The 17,808-nt window shown below is 41.8% G+C and overlaps 1 pseudogene; it reads right to left on the bottom strand.

Annotated features, from left to right (window-relative positions):
• Positions 1-325: 325 nt before the first annotated feature.
• LOC139002467 (histone PARylation factor 1 pseudogene) overlaps positions 326-17,808 on the bottom strand; it is a 96,703-nt pseudogene continuing 79,220 nt past the window's right edge.

Genomic DNA, 17,808 nt, shown 5'->3' with positions numbered 1-17,808 from the left:
TTTAGAGAATGAGAAGTTAGATTTTTCTCAAAAAATTGATGTACTGGAGAGAATATTGGATTGGGAGTTAGGAGGCTGATTTTAATTCTAATTCTCTCACCCCAAGATCTTACTGTCATTGGGCTTCTGTTTCATCATGGACTAAATGGCAAGAGATTAGATAATTACCATTTGATCTTCTCAGCTTCACATGTTAGGATTCTGTGATTCTGAGTTCTTCTCTTTAAATTACTCTGCCTTTGTATCTTCAGCATCCTTTTTTTTTTTTTTTGAAAGTTTTAGTAAATGGTTCCATCAGTTTATTTTCTGTATCCCTTAAAAACAAACAAAAATTACAAGTTTAATATTAATGCTTTAAAATATTGTACACCAAGGAAAGCCAGCTCTCATGCTGCAAGCTGGTCTGTGTTCTCTTTACTTCTGTTTGCCAGATGATCTTCAATAATTTCTGCAAAGAGATTCCTCTTCAACAGATTGTATGCAAGAGGTAAAAGCTGGCCAGCAACTTTATGAAAATAATGTGAACCATAACAAAAGAGGTCCATTCCCAACTCTAGCACCATGCCATAGTCACATTCGTCATTAGCAAACTGCACAAAGGTTATCATTTCCTGAATGGGAGCAAAAGCCTTTAGTCTCTCCTCATCACTTGGTGCCTCAACAATTGCCTTGCAAATTCTCTTGAGGTTGGCATCTGTTTCAGGGAGCTCTTGTACCCAACATCATTTTTATCAACTGGAACAACCAAGCCTGCACCATGAAAGGTCTTTGTCACGACTTCCTTGTCTCTCTGCTTCATCTTCATGGTTCTCTGTTCCAGTGAGTACCCCAGTTCTCTGGCTGCTTCAGTAAGCTTTTCATCTATGGATTTCAAGAAACTAGTTTTCTTTTTATCTGTTACTTCTTTAAGTTTTTTCGTCAAAAATAATCTAACTGCAGCAAACACATTATCTCCATTTTGAACAATTACACAGTTTTTCTTTGCTTCATTTGTACCAACATATACAGGAAGTTCATCAGGAGAATCCCTGAAATACCCCATGTGGAAGTGAGTTTTATTATCTCCAATAATTATTGTCTGGAACTCAGGAGGATCATAGTAAAATCTCCAGTGAAGGTTAAAATTCAGGCTCGACGATTTTTTTTTCATTTTATGTTTTCCGGCAAGGATGTCATACGGACCCACTAAATTGAAGTCCAAGGCTCTCGGAAAGTGAATCAGCTGGCTTTTCAGGATCAAGTTCTTCACAGAACTTCCAGAAGTGATAGAAATCTTCAGGCAGAGAAAGCTTATAATGATTTAATACTTCTTTTCGAAGGTCACTAGAGACATCAGCTTCACAGGATTTACTCTTCTTCACATCAACTGTTTTTTCACACTGCTGCCCCTCCGGGCCGGGCCTGCGCTTCCCGCCGCAGCCGCAGCCGCCGCCGAGGCTTCCGAGCGCCCTTCAGCATCCTTTTTTATACACACACTTTGGCCCTTGGTCTCAGGTTCTTTTCATCCGTAATCATCCAGTTTTTGGAGTGGGTCCTTTTCATCCTATCCTGAACATTAGATAAATTTTCTCAAGATTCTTGAATAAAAGATTCTTTAAAAACAACAACAAAACAGGTATCGACAGCTGCTGATTTGATTTTGAATAAATATTAACATCCTGTCTCTTCCTGAACTCTCTGAATTATTGTAGTTCCCCCACAGTCACCAATATTTTTCCATTTTATTTCCACAGCAAGACCTAACGCCCTGGTGAAAGCAGAGCCACATAGTGAAATCTAGACTACTCCTCTGATAGTCACAGGAGCTTCCTGCAACACCAATAGCAGTGTCATTAGCTTCAGATTATGATGACAGGGTCTCCTAATTCAGGTCTGTGAAAGCGCTTTTAAATCACTCACACTACTAAATTGTTTCATCTGTTTAAAGAATGTCCACTGCGCTCAGGGCCTCTGAGCATGGGTACAAAATACTGCTATCAAGAGGGGTCCACAGCAGTCCTCAGTATGCTCATTATCACACTTTTACCAGCAACACTGGTACATCAACAAGGGTGAACTATAAGAAACATATGATTCTTGTTCACACTTACACAAAGTAGTGACAATGCTGTTAGTAATTAGTTACCAGATCCTCAATTGCTTTGTTTTTTGGCATTAGTAATATGCCACTTGAAGTTTTACACCAAATTAACATTACCCACATTCGACTGTTTCCAAGCCCCTTGAAAATGTGCATCCTCTTTAAAAGCAAAGATGATGCTCCTAACAGTTAGACGTGAACTTTGAATTGTTTGCTCTTTAAGAGTGTGCAGAGTAGCCTGGCTGGTGTGGTTCAGTGGTTGAGCGTCGACCTATGAACCAGGAGGTCATGGTTCGATTCCAGGTCAGGATTGCAGGCTCAGTGCAGAAGGTAACCGATCAATGATTCTCTCTCATCATTGATGTTTCTATCTCTCTTTCCCTCTTCCTCTCTGAAATCAATAAAAATGTTTTGTAGGTTTGGGTTTTTTTGTTGTTGTTTTTTGTTGTTGTTTTTTTATATTTTATTGATTTTTTACAGAGAGGAAGGGAGAGAGGCAGAGAGTTAGAAACATCGATGAGAGAGAAACATCGACCAGCTGCCTCCTGCACATCTCCCACTGGGGATGTGCCCGCAACCCAGGTACATGCCCTTGACCAGAATCGAACCCGGGACCCTTGAGTCCGCAGGCCGACGCTCTATCCACTGAGCCAAACCGGTTCGGCGGTTTGGGTTTTTTTTAAGAGTGTGCAGAGTAGAATCCATTTTGGAATGGGATCAGACTGTTCTGATATCATTAGCAATTGTCTACCATGATGAAAGATTATTTCACTATTTGAAGCTACCTCACCTGATTGGAAATAAATTTATTAACATGTAACTCGGTCCAACCTCCAGGCTAATTTTAAGGTGAGGGAATGTAAACTCTGAATATAACCAAGGCACTTAACTCAACTAGGACTCATTCTGGTTCCACGCTCAGCTCATAGACAGAAACATATGCCAGAATTGTAAGGATGAAATAGTTTTATAATCAATGCTGCTAAGTCCCTTAAAATTCATTTCTGCTTTTGTATTTGCAGAAAGTGAATAACATCTGTTGATACCCAAATTCCTCATGATGCTGAGTGAGATAGTAATGACATAAATCACTTCCATTTTAAAGAAAAAGTGCTTCTGAAGTGAAACGTATTATTGAAGACCAGGCAAAATCCCAAAACCAGTCTCCAAATTGTGTTCCAAAAAAATAAGCACCTATATTCTCAAGAGACAAAAAACAACTGACTGTAATTCCATTTGGAGAAACTACCCCCACTTTTGTCTTATAAACAATCGTACAGACAGTATATAATTTGTTTTGTTTTGTTTTCTACTGACACTATAAATCAAATGTTTTCAATTGACACTGTAACTAGAAAACTGAATCTAAATGCCTCACTGGTTAACACAGCCTTACAAGATCTGGAGTCTTCTGGCTTCTCTTCCAAATCCCAGATCTTTGACTACATATTTCAAATTGAAATATGAGTGTGTCAATTAGTGGCTGAGAGGGTTCACATTGAATCCAGAAACTCCAGATTTTTGCTATAGGATTAAATATTTTGTGTGCTATAAAAGCATGTCCTAGAATTATGGTTAATCTTTTTCTATCACATATTCTACTTTAACTAAATGTGATATTTTTGTTATTGATAGGTTAATAGTGCTTTCATGTATGGAAGTTCTGATTCATCAACAGATAGAAAACCATGCTCTTGAGACTCCATTATTTCATCCTCCATTTCACAAAATCCCTCTTGTAACCATTAGAAAGATGACTGGTCGAACTGAAGGGCCCCTCTGTTAAACTAAAAGAAGTTTTTGTCTGGGGAGGAGGATTTGCATTAAGTAATATGAAAGAAATTTAAATTCATGATCTTTGATTCTTAATATCATGGTCTAATAAATTGAACTAACCATTCCAAATATTACAAAAATGTGATCCAACATTTATTGGGAAAATATTACCTTAAGTATTTAGTTAATGAATGTATTCTAGATTCTAATGTTTTTACTATGTTGGCAAGCAAGAAAAGACCTATAGGATTGGTAACAAATGTTTTGCTCCTGCAAGTAATTATTTCACTTAAAACAAAATACTCAACTTTTTTTTTCTCTTCCACAATATGAATTCTTCTATCCTTTTGGATAAAAGGCTCAGATGATCTGTTTTCTCTAGCCAGAATGACTGCATATGTTCAAATAATATATCAGTTTCATCAGCCGCCATAGAATAGGCACATATGACAATAAATCATTTTGGGAACTTCCTGAATCCCAGCCAAGTTGTAGACAATAAAAGATTCTGCTTGTAAAGGCAGCTATAAAAGTTAATTTCATACAGGTTCCCCAGCACACATGCTACGGTTCAGTTCCAAACAGATGTGATCTTAGAACAGTGATGGAAAATGGCATGAAGTATTTTCACTAACTCTCTATATCAGGAGTGTTTGTGCAACCTTTGGTCATTAACACATTGCAGCAGGTATGAAAACTAAAATCATGTTTCTCCTGATTTTAAACAATAGCTGGATTCATCAAAAGTTGCACGTTTGTCTGAATTTTTGTAATTTGAGCCATTCTCTAAACACTAGCAAAGCTCCCTATTAATGGTTTTCTGGAATTGATTTGCAACAATAATGATCAATCCTTTGGTTTATCTTTTGCTGGAATAGGGATTTTCAAAATGTGGTAAAGATATACCCTCTCCACAAAATCCCTGCTGAGTTTGAGAGTACAAAGTGCAATTGGAGTCCAAGAAATTGTAAAGCAATTCAGTGCTGAGGGCTGAATGAGAGCATCATTAACATCACTCATACACCTGAAATTAATTAAGGCCAACCTAAGGATTAAGGTACTCCAGGCCAACAAAGAAGAAAAGGTAATCCTGATGATGTTATGTGGTGGATATTTATATAATCACACTTTATCCCAGGAGATTGCTTTAAAATTATAGGCAACACTTTCCATCCATTAGTTCATGTGAACATCAGACCAACTTGTAAATTTATGAGGGCTTCTTATTTTGAGGGTTTGAGGAAACAGCTGGCTTAGTGACATTAAATGGCAATCCCAAAAAATGGCAAAGGAAATAAAGGCCACAATCCCAGGTGCATGGCCTTGAAGGCCAGTAAAGTAGGAGTTCTAACAATTTCAAGGGGTCTACTGGCACTGCATTCTGGGACTGAGCTCCAGGAGGGTATTCCCACTGAAGACACAGAAATAAGTTCTATCAGCTCAGCCACTGACCATCTGTGCCCTCCCTTTTCTCATCTTTAAATGTGAGAAGGGTAGACTAGAAAATGAATTCTAATTTCTCTTCCATATCTGATCTTCCTCCACATGGGTCCTCTGGATGGAAGTGGCAGAGATGAACTGTTATTTATTGTCAAAAGGCACCAGGAAACATGCTTTGTGAGACTTATTTTGATGGTATCTCTGTCCCTTAGCCATGTTTTATCATAAGTGCTTTGCATTTTCAAGAAATACGCAAAATGTGTCAAACCATGAGTGGGGTGACCTCAAAGCCAGAGGATATATGCTTTAGTACCAGGGTGAGAGGCAGAGCAGAACCCAGGGCAGGCAAGTCAGAGAGCAAGAAATAGTCAGTTTCACCAGCCACCGTGAAACTTTCAGTTAGTCTTACCAGGGATTGGATCTAAATTTAGTAATTGGTTTTCTTGGAACTAAGAGCAGGTGGTTTTGCTTCACCAAGCAGGTCAGAAACCAATTATCTTGACTGTGACCAGCCTGATCCTTGCCTGAAGAACTAAGCTGATTGTGGTGTTTCTCTCCAGATTCCTACAACTCCCACTTTTGACCAATTGAGCTAGTGCCACAAGCAGGAATGTTCTATAGATAACATAATATTACCCTGGTCTCACATCCAGGTCAGTAATCTTCCCTTCCTCTCCCATTTTGCACTTCAGAACACAGCAGGTCTTTGTTAGCAGTCAATCTATCAGTTGAATATTAAAGGTCCCAATTGTTAAACCTCTAATCTGAGACATTCAGTAGAAGTAGGACCGGTTTGATGTCCAGACTCTACAATGAGAATGATTCTTTCATTTAGCAATCCTATGAAAGCCACAGTCCTATGTTTACAATAACAAGAACATCTATAGCTCATAGCAATTACATTCTATCATCATCTGTCATAGAACAGACCAATTCACAAGATAATCAAGCTGATTTTGTTTTATCTTACCTAATGATCAAAACAGCTCTTTGGAAACAAACTGAGTATTCTATTAGGTAGTAAATAGTACGATAGTGGCAGGAAGAGTTTGCATCTGGCTTGCAGGGCACAGCTCTTTACCTGGCAGGATTTGAATCATTGGTTTTTAGTTCATATTACTTTCTAGAAGGTATTTGCTGTAAAGGAGCTCTTCTTTATATATTTCTGTGTTTGAAATATGTCTCTTTTAGCCCATGGAGGAGTGTACTCCTCTGGAAGTGTCTAATCCAAGACCAGGTGGTTTTGAGCAACCTCCACCCTCAAATGCCTTATAGCACCTCCACAGAGCAGCCTGATGAGGTAGGAATCCACCAGTGGGCTTCCCATTTGACAGATGAAGAACCTCACATAGAGAAAAGATGAGCCATTTGTCCAGGGACACACTCATGGTGTTCAGACTCTTTTTGCTTTGTATTACTAGCTCTGGAAGACAATCATAAAAGAGCAGTTCAAAGGAAGAGCCTCTTAGGTGGATTTTTGTATTGACCATGGATTTCCTTTTATCTTGAAGTTATTCTATAGATAACATAATAATGCCCTGGGCAACTCCTTCAAGTAAGTAATCCTTGAACATGATTATTTGTTTTAAGACATTACCACCCAAATACAAGATTTCTACAATTTGGCTTCTTGTTGAGGGAAAAAGAAATCACATATAGGTACTGTTAGCCAGGAATCCTCCCATGGTATTTTCACCATCACTTGGCAGATTTTTTTTTTCAGTTATAAAATACATTTTATTACAAAAAAATTGCATAAGTCTTATGCTTTGAGAAAGAAAATGAACCCTGAAGACATCTAAAGATAATTCCAAATACTCTAGAAAACTTGTTTTCCTGAGCAGAGATTATTATAGTCTCAATCCAAACATTGAAATTATATTTGTAGTTTTATATAATTAGTGGATAAATGTCAAAATACCCAAGCTGATATATGGCCATTCAAAGTTATTTAAAAGTAAACTGATCATTTTATAAATAAATAAATAAATAAATAAATAAATAAAATTAAACATAATTAGTTAATAAGTCATAATAAAATCTACCATCTGTACAATGCTTGAGAGTTGATCAAATGCTTTCACACCTATCACATTAAATCCCTATAAATTTCTCTAAATTGGCTATAATCCTCCTTTCATAGATTAACATTGTGGCCAAAATACTCAAAAACAGGATTCATACTCAAGTCTTGTGAATCAAAATCTAAAGTTTCTTTTATTTTACCACAAATAAATCCCAGCAAGGCCAGATCAATTTGCAATCCAAGTTGAGGAATTGTTAGTTGAATAAAGAGTAATTTTACATTTCTGAAATCGTACATGAACTAATTTTAAAATGGATAAAACAGCATAAGTCTAAGATTATTAAGTACTAAACATGATGTATTAGGCAGTTCTCCTTTAGCTTTAATTCTTTGCCCGATGCTGTGTCCATTTATACTGTTTTCCCAACAACCAACTAAGATTAGTTAAGTTCTCAGGGGTAAAAATCTTCTTGTTCTCTGGTGGTTTGATTCTGCATCCTTCAGAGGATGTCATCATCTCACTCCATCTCTCTTTCTAATATGCCTCCTGAGGCAAAGGATTCAGATTCTAGGTGAGCTCTGTATTGTCAACATCTACAGGGCAACAGGTGCTTTGCAAATAATGTTCAGCAACCACAGCTTCTGCTCCCTGAAAACTCCTTGAAAAAGAACAAATTACCTCACTGATCACCAAGCAAATACCATTGAGAGCTGTACTATTATGGGTTTAGCAAGAGAAAGGGTTCCGAATAGGCCTCCCCCAGATGTGCCACTTGGGTGTGTGAATTATTTTGAGCTAAAAGCAATCGAGACCCTGTGGGCTTATGAGAAATTTTTACCACTCCTTTAAAGAGTTTAAATTTGGGGCCTTGCCCATAGTAAGAGTTATCAGCAGAGATAACTTGTTATGCCCTATCTACATGGCAGGGCAAACTGCTAATTACTGAACCTTTGCTCTTCTTAACCATCCTGCAATGAACTCCCTCCCCTCTGCACTTCCAAGGTGCCTTTCTTCATCCTTAGCTCAGAATATCATATATACGTCATTTTCCCTTTCTGGCTCTGAACCTCTCATGTATGCAGGGTTCCCGTACGTACACATGTAATTAATTTTTTTATTTTTCTCCTGTTAATCTGTCTCATGTCTATTTGATTATTAGACTAGCCAAAAGAACCTAGAAGAGTAGAGGATATATTCTTCCTCCCCCACAAAAGGAAAGGCCAGAAATAGATTTGGCCTATAGAGACCAAAACTGTTTGCCAGCAATTGGTGATTAATTATTTGTTTCTTCTATTCAAATTTTAATATTTTGGTTCATGGGTGTTTTACTCAACTCCTAGGAAAGTATCTGTAAGTAATAAGGGTTGCATTAATGTTTATTAGAAGGGGAGGAAAGGAGGGAGGCAAAGAGGAAGGAAAATAGAGTAGGAACAGAGGAGAGAGACGGGAGGAGGAGGAAGAAAGCAGGGTTAGAGGGAGGAAAGAAGGGAGGTAGAAAGGGAAGGAAAGAAAGAAATAAGGAAGGGAGGGAAAGGAGCTGGGGACAAGAGGGGAAAAGAGAGAACGCTCTGAAGGAAAATTTAGCTTAGGGACTATATCAGAGGTTACTTGTCCACCAATATTCATTCTCCCCATATTTAATAATGCAAGTTCTAAGTTGTACCTGGGCACAGCCCCTCAGCTGAAGACTATATTTCCCAGCCCTCCTTGAGGCTTGGTGAGGCCATGAGCAGAAGGGTATGTACTCCTTCCAGGTCACTCTAAGTCTCCTTTCCTCCCTGCTGACTGCAGCTGTAGCTGCTGCCCTGCCTCCAGACCCAGCCTGCTGGTCTCTGGATTGTCACATAGAGGAGAAGCTTCAATCCTGATAACGTCAATGTATTTTAGGATCTTTCTGTTTTAATAGGTTAGCCTGTACCTTAGCAAGCACAGAGACTCGGGGCTTTCATATTGTAGTACGGAGAGGGCATCCATCTAAGCTGTGATTTAATCAAGTCTCCTGTTTAAGTGAGTTTGTAAGTTTATGACAATCAATTTACTAACAGTTAATATTTCTCAGCATGTGCTCTATTCAAGCACTCTGCTTGGCATTATAGTTATATGTGACATCATCCAGCCCCCAAGAAATTGACAATCTCGCCATGAAGACCAGACAGACAGAAAATACCACAAAGCAGCCCTGTACATTCCTACTCTCCACACAAGTGGCATCAATGACAGCCCCACTTCTTCCACCTTCATCAATAACACTCCTCTTGGCCCGAGGACCCTCCCAACTTGAAATAAGATTTTATGGTGTTTGAACACGTTTTCCCTTCCCAAATCACTTCATTTTCCTCTACCTCAAATTTTCCAATTATGAAATAGTCCCAGTGTGACTATCAATGTCTTCATCCGTTTGACTTTATGACTTGAGCTTCCCAACCCCTCCAATTGGCCTCCTCCTCTCCAGTCCTAAGGCACATGGAAGTGGATCTGGGGCATTGCATAGTATTTTGTTTGAGTCATGCACCATGGATGTTGAAAATAATCACTCAATGCCTCTCGTCCAGTGCCCCCAAAAGAGCACACCTCGCATTGCTATGCTGGCTGCTGCTGTGCCTAGTGCTGAGTGACTGCCTTCCAAGGAGCCAGAGAAGAGTAGCTGTGCAGACTGGCCCAGACGCCCAGGACCAAAGCCAGAAAAGAAAAAGGTAAGCAGACTGCACAAAATCAGGAGGTGGATTGATGAGATGAGAAGGAATATGGAATGATTCTCATATGCCATTGGCAAGTGAGTCTAAAGCTGTTTCTTAAACGAATCAAATTGTTTCACTGTTCACCACAGGCGAGAGTAGTATCTGTGTATGATGTTGACCAACATTAAATGAAACACACACATGAAGTGGAGTTTCATCTATTTATTTTATTTTATTTTATTTTATTTTATTGATTTTTTACAGAGAGGAAGGGAGAGGGATAGAGAGTTAGAAACATCGATGATAGAGAAACATCGATCAGTGGCCTCCTGCACACCTCCTACTGGGGATGTGCCTGCAACCAAGGTACATGCCCTTGACCAGAATCAAACCTGGGACCTGTCAGTCCGCAGGCTGATGCTCTATTCACTGAGCCAAACCGGTTAGGGCTCATCTATTTCTTTGGATTAATTACATCTCCAACCTAGTTATGAGGGAGAACTGGAGCAATTTCTAACTGTTAGGTGAGGTTGAAAGCAATCTCCAACCTCCTGGCTATGAGGGGAACCATTTGAAATATAGAGAAGAGAGTTGTTTTGTGTTAGAAGAGCTGCTCAACTAAATCTAACTTATTGAGTGACAGTATTTTCATGTATAAAAATTAGATAGCAGTGCAGGATTTCTCTGAAAGTTACCGATAAAGAAAATGCCCAGCATGCTCCCTGATCCAGAAGAATTAATCAGTAGTTGTTAGCTCGATCAGAAATGAACATTTAAAAAAGCTAACATTTGTTCCAAAATGAAAATAAGAACCTAGCGACATGAAGGAAAGGGCTGCCAGAAAGTGATATGAAAAAAACTAGGAAAATAATTCCTGGGAGGAAACTTATATCCCCTGAAAAGGAACGATTTCGAAAAACTGGCAACGACACAGCATGAAGTGACAGAGAAATGTGTAGGAATGTTCTGAAACTGGAGGGGATCTCCAAGGACATGAACCCAGGAAAGAAAAAGAATGATTCATTGAGCTTTCCTAGAAGCAGGACAGCAGAGCTGGTCTGGCCTAATACAGACTCGAGGGGTACGTGCAGATTATTTTCAACCACACGTAAGAGAGGGCCTTGTGGAACTTCCCCTGAAACCAAGGTTGAAAAGAAACAAAAGGAAAATCTTTTGGAGAACTGGAAAGAGATTCAAAAGCCTGAGATACATGGAATAAAACAGTAATGTAAGATTCTATATTCCTGCCATTTGCCAAACTGTTGGAGTGTTGACCTCAGGAGACTCCCATATGTTGTGTGGAATCACTTTGGACGCTGACAGCATGTGTGGTGTTTCACAGACACAGGCTCTGAAGAGGGGCGGGGCTGCCGGGGCTGGACCCCAAACTGCATGAGGAGAGAAATGTGCCATCATTGCAAGGACAGAGAGGTGGGCCCTGGGAGCCTGTATGCCTGGCCCTTTGTCCAGTGATACTCCGGTGCCTGCCCACTGTGCCCACCCTGAGCCTGAGATGTCATTTGATTTGCACCTTTTTTCTAACAGAGTAAAGGATGGGGTGTCTGGATTCCACCAATGTCCCCTCAGCCGGAAACAGCTGTTCTGTCCCGGCAGAAGCATCCACCTCTGCCTGACAGGTAAACAGCCCACAGAACAGAGAAGTGACTCCTCCAAGGGACACAAGAGCTCCTGGTAGTTAGAGAGGAAGAAAGGGAAGGAAACCCGTTCCTGAACCTCTGACCACATTCACAGCCAAGTCCCACACTCAGGTGTGGTTCTGCTTTGCTTTCAAGAAGGAGGCAGAAACCCTACACCACCCACCCAACCAGCCTCCAGCTTGTGGGCAGAGCTGGGGCACCCGCCCTGTGCCCGCACCTTGGGGGCAGGGAAGGGCCAGGAAACTCTCGGAACACCGAAGCCTGGTTTCCCGCAGTCTCCCACTGGATGCACCTGCCCTGCCCTTTCATGTCCCTGCAGTCCTGCCCCCCCACGCAGCACCTGCACCCCAGTCGTGGCCAAGCCCTAAGTTCCACACCCCAAAGGAGAAGAGAAAGGGAAGACAAACCCAGGCAGAACTGCGGTCTGACCCACATGGCGGCCAGATGGCTCTCTTTCTGCCTAGGAATGCATTTCCCTCAGACAGCTCCAGCTCCAAGGCTGTGAGAGGGCCTGTCGCTGCAGGCAAATGTCAGCCTGGCGCTTGCCCCGACTTCAGCAGGAGGGAAAAGCAAGTGCACCCTTGCTTCCCTGGGCCCTCACAAAGTCCAGAACCATTTATTTTCCTTTGCTTAATCTCCCCTCCTGCCACCAGGACGGTGTGAGGCCTGGAAATCTGTGCTCAGCACAAGACAAAACAGAGGAAGAAGCCGGCACAAGTGTTTTCTCCGCCCTGCTGCCTGTGGAGCCGGGCCTTGCCTTTGACATGTGCTGGAGGTGTGGGGTCCAAACTAAACCTTTGAACTATTTTTTGGAACCTCCAAAAAGACCCTGCACATCAAAGGGGATCTGATCCCTGCTCCGTGTGTTGCAGGCATCGTTAAGCATTTTGCATGAATCAACCACCTTCTGAAAAAGAAAGAAAGCCCAAACTCAAAGCACATTGCCAGTCCTTGGACCCAAGCGTGGCCCCAAGCACATGCTCACCACATGGCTGCTTCCTCTGGTTCAATGGAATCAAACCCTGCAGACACGCCCCGGGCTCCTCCATTGCTCAGCGGTCATCACAGAGCCGCTCGCTGCAGCCTCCTGGGTCAGGATACAATGGGGCCTCTTGTTAGAGGAGCCTCATGCTCCTCGCCCATGCCCACCTCGAGAGAGTCCACATGAGCTCTGACTCTAGTCACGAGGGGAGCCCTGCTGGGCTGCCCACCCCAAAAGCCAGCACAGGATGCAGCCTGCAGCTGAATAAGGAGTTCTGTGTGAGCTCCTTGGCACCATGCCCAGAAAGCCACATCGTATGCAAGCACCGGCATTGGTGGGCATGGCAGAGAATTCCAGTTTCTGAAAGAAGGCGGAGTAGGGAGCAGATCCTGTGGCTTGAGGCGCATCTGCCATTTACCTTCCATGGAGTTCACTTGGTTCCCCACAGGCCGCCAAGGTAATAAGCAGAGGTGAGGCGAAGCTGCAGAGGCCACAGTTGCCCCAGTAGCTCCTAGAAATTGGTAAGATATTCTCTTCTGACCAGTCTCAGGAGGGAAACATTCTCAGGCCCTCACCTACCAGCCATGCTATCTACAGCCATGCTATCTACAGCCATGCTATCTACAGCTGAAGCCATCATTTGAGGACAGATGGGAGTGGCCAGGATCGGCCACTTATGTCCTCTCCAGCCCCTCACAACTTCAACCCACTAACAGCCTTCAAAGCATCAGGAAGCTATCTCACCCTATGATTTCACTAGAGGTACATGATACAGTTTTTAAGACAAGATGCTGTCATTCTTGGCAATTGTCTTTTCTTAAAGTCATTTTCTCTTCTAGGTTCAGGAAAAGAAAAAAGGTTTAAAACTGCTAATGCAACCTCACTGGTAAGAGTTTTAATTAGCAGTTCAAAAACTGCCCACGTTCTGGCTTTTTAATTAATAGGCACAATTTCTGTTGAGTTCTACTTCAGTAGGTGCTATATAAAACCAGTAAGTGGGTGACATTATTCCATTCAAAACAGAATTATAAAAAGAAGGGGGGAAAGCTGAATTAGAAGGAACAGAGAAGACACATGAACTGTTTCTCTGGGTCATAACTCTATAAATAAACATTCTTACCTAATACCTCTTGCTAGAAGCCCTTAGCCTATGGCCAATCAACCCCTTGAATCATTTTAACACCTTGATACCCTGACCCCTGAGTCCAGATACTGGAGATCCCAGCCAGATACCCTCATTCAACAAATACTGACGGAGCATGCTACCTGACAAGCACCAGGCAGGAACCAAGTATTCTGAGATAACAGAACTGGTCCCCACTGTCCAAGGGCTCATAGTCTTATCAAAGATAACCACCTAAGGAAAAAATGTTGTACTAGTATGACTAGATTATAAGCACCCAAGTGCAGAATGCTGTCTTATTCATGTTTATCTTCCTATTATCTAGACAAAGTCTAAACACAGTAGGAAATTATTAAATGTTTGCCAAATGACAAAGACAGGGAGAATAATGGGTGCCTCCACATGTAGAGCGGTGACACAAAAGAAGGATGATCAGCTCTGCCAGGGTGGGGTAAAGCCAGGTGACAGTTACCTGGTGCATTGAGGGAAGGATTTCTCCATGGCATCTGTTCTAATTGCTCAGAGCCCAAGCAGACCAGTTGGTAAGTATATTGGTCATCATCATAGGGAGAGCACTGAGACCCTGGACCTGAGTCTTAAAGACCAAGTGGGAATTTCCCAAACAGACAAGCTTAGAAGGGCATTATGGACAGAAGCAGTGATACAGACAAAGGCAAATAAATTTGACATTTACCAAACAAGTTGGAAAGTCTGAAGAGAGAGCCTGGGCTAAGACACAGGAGCGAAATTCTTAAGAGTGTCATCTGTCACTCACAGGAAGGCAGCGTTTATCCTGAGGGTGATGAGAAGTCATCAGATGACTCTAATCAAAAAGAGACCTGATGGCCCTAGCTGGTTTGGCTCAGTGGATAGAGCTTCGGCCTACGGACCAAAGGGCCCCAGGTTCAATTCCAGTCAAGGGCACATACCTTGGCTTCAGGTTCCTTGGGCTCTGGCCCTAGTCAGAGGCAACCAATGGATGTGTTTCTTTCACATCAATGTGTCTCTCTGTCTTTCCCTCTCTCTCTTCCACTCTCCCTAAAAATCAATGGAAAAATATCATCGGGTGAGGATTAAGGAGAGAGAGAAAGAGAGAGACATGATGAAACCACTTTGATGAGCAAAGAGACAAATCTGAGAAAGGACAAGTTCAAATGATTTAGAAATGGGTAAGTGGAAAGGTGTGAGAGGCTGGAAGTAAGGCACTGGTAGTGGATTAGACAGAGGGAATACATGAATATGGGCATATTTGTGAAGTGGGCTAGCCTCAGACCAAATTTAGGAATGTGTTAGATGAGAGAAGAAGAGTTTAAAATAATTTCCAGCTCTCTGCTTGGATAATAGGGGTAAGGAAGGGTGGTGGAAGGAGTCTACTAACATGATAGGACACAAAGGAGCCCAAGAAGGTTGGGGAAGGGAAATGATGAGTTCTAGGTGGCAAGTGCTGCTTTTGCCATGACAGATAGAGGAATCCAGTGTGCGTCCTAGAGTTCTAGAGCTCAAGTAGAGACATGTCCTAGAGAGCTCAGCCTCTATAGGTCTGGGACTTGCATGGATTTTAGCGTGTGTGTTTTGTTTGTTTGTTTGTTTGTTTGGGGTTTTGTTTCGTGGTTTGTTTGTTATTTGCAGTCTCTCTGTCTCTCTCTCTTCCTCCCCTCCCCCCCTCTCTCTCACTCTTTCTTTCATGCATGCACGCTCTCACTCTCCCTCTCGCTCTCTGGCTTTCTCTCCCCTAAGATTTCTATATGTGTCATCCCCTGATGATAATTCAGAAGATGCCACAGAAAGCAGTGCACGATCAGAAGGTAGCGATGACATTGATGAGCTAAAGTTATGATATAGCAGACTCCAGAAACACTTCCAAATAGGGAAAAATGCTCAAACATCATTTCTCTTACATATTCCAAAGAGGTCGAAAAGAACCCCCAGTGTGCTCAGCAACCTCAAGGAAACTTTCCTCCTTTAAAAAAAGAAAAGAAAGAATAAATAAAAAGAGAATCTTGCTTAGCACATATCATCAAAGTCAGCTATGCTCAGCTGCTTGGTCTGAATCACAAGCAGGCTTCCCACACACAGTGATGGTCCCACCAGACATCTATCTGTTGATTCTGAACAAGAAATCCTGATCAGTCGATAGACTATCTTGTTACCTTCAGTTATTTCTCTTATAGTCCTGGCTTCCTCAAAAGCCAAGTAGTTCTTATTGAACCTCCACACCAATTAATCTGCCCTCAGTTCAATGAATCCACTCCTATCTGGTGCACACTGTAACTTCCAGGTGGCAAATAAAGCCAGGAAAATGTCCAAACCTAGATGGCTGTGGCATAGCCAAAGTCTCTTCCTGATCACCTTAATCTTCCACCTGACCTGCCTATGAATTAAGTCAATCCTATTGGTCACTTTACTACCTGGCTTGGGCCACAGGGAGAATAAAAGACTTTCATGAGACTATACTAGTACAAGAAGTTGGTTGTCAGAGCTCATTCTTAAGATGATGATGGTCAGGAATCCATCATTAGAGAAATGAGTTCTAGCCACCCCTGCGAATAGGGCAGTTTGCACATGTGTTACTGCGCCAACTTTTAAACTACCTCCTGTTCAGATGCAGTCTGAACCCTGAGGCCAGCCCAGGTGAGCTGCCCAGCAAGAGGCACAGTGAGGAGTTCACAGGATCTTGTATGTTACAAGTAGCATTGACTCTCATTATTCATCGTAGTTATGTTCCATGATGTCTCAGTGAACACTGACCCATTGCTCCTGGGGAATTTCCAGGTTAGGTTCCCGCAAGCGTCTGGTCACAAGCTCCATCAGCCAATCAGTTCCATCAGCCATCAATACGGTAACCTTGTTTTATGTGTGTCTCTGTTTAAAGACACATCATTCAATATATATTGTTGATTCATTAACATGGAATTCACAGCCAACGGCACTATAATGCATGCCTGAACAAAGATTCTCTAATACACGTGCTTAAAACACATTGCAGCCTCCTGCACTTAGGAACACTAGACAGCACTTCAGTACTGTACTTGGGGGCCATTTTAAATGGTGAAATCACCAACAAAAAGCACAAAAATGTGGAAATGTAGCACAAATAAACCATGAAAAAGACATTAGTTCACAGTATGAGAGCTGAAACCAGAGGCAGAGCATGGCCTTGTTCAACAACTGGAAATGTGAGTGCTGGGTGACTCAAATTTTTCACCACTCTGTGCATGTCCACAAATGACTGTGAAAGCACTGTCACTGTAATTATTGACTTAGCAGTTACAAATACACTTTAGCCAGTATGCACATTTGAAACATGAATCTGTGAATAATGAGGATAGCTGTACATTGTACTTTAACTCTTTCCTCTAACCTAGATATTCTGTAGGGGATCTAGTTCATCTTCAAGGCTATTCAAGCCATTTTCCCCTTTTTTTAGATTTTAGTATATTTTTTAAAACAAAAATAAAAATGAAAAAATGACCAATGGAATTATTAAAATTTCAGTATAGTAGACTCCCTTTATCCATGGGAGATACGTTCCAAGACCACCCAGTGGAAGCCTGAAAATGTGGATAGTACCAAACCCTACATATACTGTTTTTTTTTCTTATATATACATACTTTATTTATAATAAAGTTTAATTTAAAAATTAGGCAAAATAAGAAAACAACAATTCTATATAATAAAAGTCTAATATGCAAATTGTCCCCTCAGGCAGTCATTCCACCAGGAGTTCAACCAGGAGACCTGAAGTTCAACCATTAGCTATGATGTGCACTGACACAGAACATGGCGAGCGTGACACACCACGACCTCTCGCCAGCTACCTGGGAGTGGGGGTGACAGGGATGGAGGTGCGGTGAGAATGTGGGGTATCCCCCAAGCTCTTGGTGGAGAGTCGCAGGGGGAGTAAGACCGAGACACCAGGGCTTGCATGCCAAGGAAGCCCCCATGCTCAAGTGCCAGGCGCCTGCAAGGAGCCCGCCTCACACCCATGTAGCTTCTTTTGGGTGAGCCAGGCCACAGCCACGGGGACCACAGGGGCCGGTCGG

The sequence above is a fragment of the Myotis yumanensis genome, unplaced genomic scaffold (assembly GCF_028538775.1).
Source record: "Myotis yumanensis isolate MYYU_CA2020_CCGP unplaced genomic scaffold, mMyoYum1.0.hap1 SCAF_2, whole genome shotgun sequence".
Lineage (NCBI taxonomy): Eukaryota > Metazoa > Chordata > Mammalia > Chiroptera > Vespertilionidae > Myotis > Myotis yumanensis.
Note: the sequence above shows the minus strand (reverse complement) of the source record. Positions and strands in the feature narration are given on the sequence as shown.